Source organism: Saccostrea cucullata, unplaced genomic scaffold (genome assembly GCF_032062105.1).
Source record: "Saccostrea cucullata isolate Sc308-1 unplaced genomic scaffold, CSIRO_AGI_Scuc_v1 ctg2006, whole genome shotgun sequence".
In the NCBI taxonomy this organism is placed as follows: Eukaryota; Metazoa; Mollusca; class Bivalvia; order Ostreida; family Ostreidae; genus Saccostrea; species Saccostrea cuccullata.
Window position 1 is genome coordinate 33,620 of NW_026937968.1, and position 5,309 is coordinate 38,928.

Consider the following 5,309-nt stretch of genomic DNA (forward strand, 5'->3'; position numbering starts at 1 on the left):
AACATCCATAAGGGATCAAAAAATGACCCCACGGACCATTATTTTTAAATTTCTCTTTTTATGCTTAACTCAAATCCGAAAACAGTTTGAAGATTTATGGGCAAATAAAAAATTGATAAACAAAAAACTAATTTCTGTACTGACCCCTAAAAGCCCTTCTATTTTAAGAAATTTTATTTTCATGACCTAAGCAGCGAAAAGTAATGCTAAAGTAGTTTTTCATGTGAAATATCGTGAGACTTGCTTGCTTCCCTTTGGAAATAAAAGAAATTTATGATTTTAAATTTAACATAGAAATCTCCATAGGCAATTTTAAGGTACTTATAAAACCGGAAGTACTCCACATATCCATATCAAAATTGAAACATAGAGAGCATATTAAACTCCAAACAGGTTGGCAAAGGGAGTTAACTCTTGCACAAATATTTTTGAAAATACATATAAATACAAAATTCCAGGTCTCTAAAAGTCCTTTAAGGGGTCAAAAAGTGACCCCACGGACCATAATTTTTAAATTGCCCTTCTTATGTTGAACTCAAAACAGAAATCAGTTTTAATATTAATAGATAAATTAAAAAGTTATATACAAAAATCTGATTTCTTTACTGACCCCTAAAATCCCTTTTATTCTAAGAAATTTTATTTTCATGACCTAACCACCCGAATACAATACTGAAGTTATTATTCTTGTGAAATATCATGAGACTTGCTTGCTTCCCTTTGGATATAAAAGAAATTTATGATTTTAAATTTAACATAGAAATCTCCATAGGCAATTTTAAGGTACTTATAAAACCGGAAGTACTCCATATATCCATACCAAAATTGAAACACAGAGAGCATATTAGACTCCAAACAGGTTGACAAAGGGAGATAACTCTTGCACAAATATTTTTGAAAATACTTAAAAATACAAATTTTCAGGTCTCTAAAAGTCCTTTAAGGAGTCAAAAAGTGACCCCACGGACCATAATTTTTAAATTGCCCTTTTTATGCTTAACTCAAAACTGAAATCAGTTTGAAGATTGGTTGACAAATAAAAAAGTTACAGGCCAAAAACGATTTTAAACGTTGACCCCTAAAAGTCCCTTATTTTTAGGGATTTAGTTTTCATAACCTTTTCACCTGAAGACAATAATAAATCAATTATTCCCTGTAAATATTACTAGAATTGCTTGCTCTGCCTTTGAGATAATGGATGATGCAAGATTTTTTTTTACTATAGAAAATCCCATAGACAATTTCAAAGCGTCATAGAACCGGAAGTTCGGGTCTGGTGGACTTGAAACTTACATTACAGCCTTTAATTACTTTGATAAACAATATATAATCCTCAAATTAAATTTTCTACATTGTTTCAATTTTTTTTTATTTCAATCCCCCCTTTTCTTAACTTTGGAGCCCTGTAACACAAAAATATATCATAGGTGCAAAAACACTAACGATGACTTTTTTGTAGATATTACTTTGAGGAATACATTCCTAAAAATTGAACAAAATTCAATGAAAAATAAGGAAAATTTAAGGCTTTAAAGAAAATGTAGTTTTTGACTTATAAATACCGGAAGTGAAGTTTCCGGAAGTACAAAACCTTACTTATGGGACACTTTTAGATGTTCTGTTAAATGATTTTGTTTTAAAATACATATGTCCAGTGGTTTTCTTTAAATCCTTGACGTAAAAGTGTTAAGTATAATAATAATAATAATAAAACAAGACGAAAACAATAGGTCTTTTCGCAGAAAGCGAAAAGCCCTAATAAGAAACAGAGTAAAAACAATATGTTCCCCAACTTCGTTTGGGGAACATAATAAGAAACAGAGTAAAAACAATATGTTCCCCAACTTCGTTTGGGGAACATAATAAGACAGCAAAATTCAAATTCTCATTTCTCTACTAGGATTTTTACATCGGGCTCGGAGTTGGTTTTATTCAGAAAGACAGGACTGGGTTCAGGCAACTACATGTAAGGGTACCACACCGGTAATTGACCAATCAAAATGAACTTAGTCAATTGTAGTGCCATACATATAAGGCCGATTTTCCTGTCTTTTGAGATTTTTTTTTTTTTTTTTTTAATTTCCTTCCAGGCCATTTTGACAACTCTGGTACATGTGCCTAAGAAATTTTATCTACTCTGTAAATAAATAAAGTGTTTAGACAGGAACTATTTTCTCAGGGTATAGGAGGCTACTTCCTGGGGTGCTTTTGAGATGTTTATAAAGACATTGAAAACACGTGGATTTGAGGGTAGCCTTATTTGCAGATGCAAAAAAATCAGAAAATGTCGTGTACGTACCCTGGTTTTTTGGTGCCAGCTAATGTGACAGGTATTGTTTAACACCCCTTCATTAATATTTTTTTCATGAATTCAAATACCTGATGTTTTAGGGGAAAGAAACGTGTATTGCTTTTTAATATACCAAAACTCGCTATTTCGGGGGATTGCGTAATTCTAAAAAAAATTCAGATAAATTTCAAAGGTAAAATAAAAGAAGAATGCTTGGTATTAAAATATAAATTCATATCAGTAGAATTGAATGCTATTAATGTCATCTGGAGAAATAGGCTTTATAAGGTTTATATCATATCTTTGTTCGTCTGCACGTAAATTTCAAACAGGACAGAATTTGTAATTTATGCCGTAAAAATTCATAAATTCTATATACTTTAGAGACTTACCGTAAAACTTTCAGGAAACTTTCTATGAAGTATTTTCTGCACCTTAAGTGAAATTTTATGTCGATTCGAGGTGTCGATTGATTTTCAGAGAAATTTTCTATCTTGCTATTGATTTTTTTTTTTTTTAAGGAGAAGGGGGGGGGTTGACTTATTTATTCTAAGCATTTGTTAAAGTCAGATTTGTAAATACATCTACGAACTTGAGCTGGATTGTGACCTTTGGGTCAGGGTCAAAGGTCAAGGTCAAAGGTCAAGGTCATCAAAACGTTTCATAAAGAAATATAAAACTAACGGCCATATCAAGTACACTAGTCACTTGAGCATTGCACGCGCGCGCATGTGCAATGCATGAAAGCCATATCATCGTGACTACACTTTTAATATGTTTCTATTCTTTGAATTTCAAAACGTTTCATAAAAAATTTACGACTATATCAAGTAAATCGGTCATTTAACGCATTGCGCGCGCACACGTGCATGCATCTCCTTGCATTCAAGTTTGATAGTAGCATAATGTAGGAATCCGTCATATCTATTCATATTCTAAATTTCATCCTGTTTTGTTGAGAATCAAAAAAGTTATAGGCATTTAAAGTTTAAGCCAATCAGATCGCAGCACACATGCATGAGCGTGGTTTCTTGAAAATTTTTATATATCATATTTTAGGACGTCTTAAGGCATGCTTATGTTTTAAAATTGAAAGTATTTTGTCAAAAAACAAGTAAGATATTGAGATTTTTGTTTCAGCTAATCAGAGCAAAGCGCACGTGCACGCGCGTGCATGCATGTGCATAATGACTATAACTTCTTGTAGGAGTCTATTATGTCTGTCTGTGTTCTAAATCTCATCCTGGTTGGTTGAAAAACAAGGGAGTTATAGCTTTTTAAAGTTTCAGCCAATCAGATTGCATCGCACGTGCATACACGTGTTTTCATGATAATTGCTATATACCATGTTGTAGGATATCGTAATGCATGGCTATGTTCAAAATTTCAAAGGATTTCGTCAAAAAACAAGAAAGATATTGAGACTTTAGTTTTAGCCAATCAGAGCAAAGCGCACGTGCATGCGCGTGAGATCTTGCTATTTTGACCATGTCATCTTGTCTATACTACTAATATATCCTTACTTTATGAGTTTCAAAGCATTTCATCAAGAAATAGAAAAGTTAAGGCAATATACATTATATTGGCCATTTAACGTGTTGCACGTGCTCGCTCTTGCAAGCACGTGCGCGCAAAATGACCTTGATTCCGCAAATCTACATAACATGCCTACTAACCCTAAAAAGGTTTTACCTACTTCGGGTGAACAGTTTACAAGATCACTCGCGGACAAAAAAGTACCCAGGAAGAAGAAGAAAAATAATAATAATAAGAAACAGAGTAAAAACAATATGTTCCCCAACTTCGTTTGGGGAACATAATAAGAAACCGAGTAAAAACAATATGTTCCCAAACTCCGTTTGGGGAACATAATAATAAGAAACAGAGTAAAAACAATATGTTCCCCAACTTCGTTTGGGGAACATAATAATAACTAGAAACTCTTGTTGCTACAGCAACAAAGAAGGTCTTCCGTTCTCCTCTATTTATCTGTAAGAAGGATATTTTTCTATTTAAAAAAAACCCAGACAAATAAAAAATAAACAAAATGCAAAAAAAAAAAAAAAAAAAAAATCCTCCAGCTGGGCTCGATCCCAAAACCATTAGTGTGAAAGTCGGACACGCTAACCACTGAGCCACAAAATTCCACAACATTTAAGGATAAATAACACAAACAAACTTTTTTTCAGAAATCAGCATTATTTCTCATAGATTAACATTTAAATTGACAACCTGAATAATGTTTACCAAGTAGAGTGGGAGAATTATATAAGATTTTGTAATAAGGTTAAAAAATTGTGCAAAATTTTGTATTGAATTATATAGAAGGCAAAACAAAATCTCATATCTAAGCACCAAGGAAAACCTACGATTTCATTATATTTCAGGGATTTATTATGTATGTCATTTCAAATCAAAATCAGTCCAAAAATATATCAACCCATGCATCATTTTTTGTTTGTGTTGAGTACCCTTAAGGTATTTTGTAAGCTTATTATTTTAAGGTTGAAGGAAATAGTTTCGAAGTGAAAGAAATAGTTTCGTAGTAAAGTCCCGGTCAAATTTCTTTAAAAATTGAGATATTGGCTGTTTGATGTGATATTGTATGTAGGAAAATGATTAGAATAATTATGGGACACATTTGCAGTGAAGCAATGACACTTAGCATATACATTGTACAGAGTTGTAAAAGCGAAAGTAATACACGTGGTCAGTTGCAGAGGGAATTCAAAATCCCGGAAAAACAGTGAATGAGTCAAGGGCATTTGTTCATCACCATATCGTATCAAGCGGGGTAACTGCAATTAACCTATCTCAATTGCGTGGAAATTTAATTGATATGAAAAATCGTCGTTTCCGAGTTTCAGGCGATTCATATTTAAATCTAAATAAAATTAAAAAATAAATTCCATACACCTAAGAAAGCAAGAATACTTGGTATTAAAATGTCGTAATGGAGCAGGAGAATCGAATGATATTAACAATAATTGCAGAAATAGCCAATACGAGTTTTAATTAA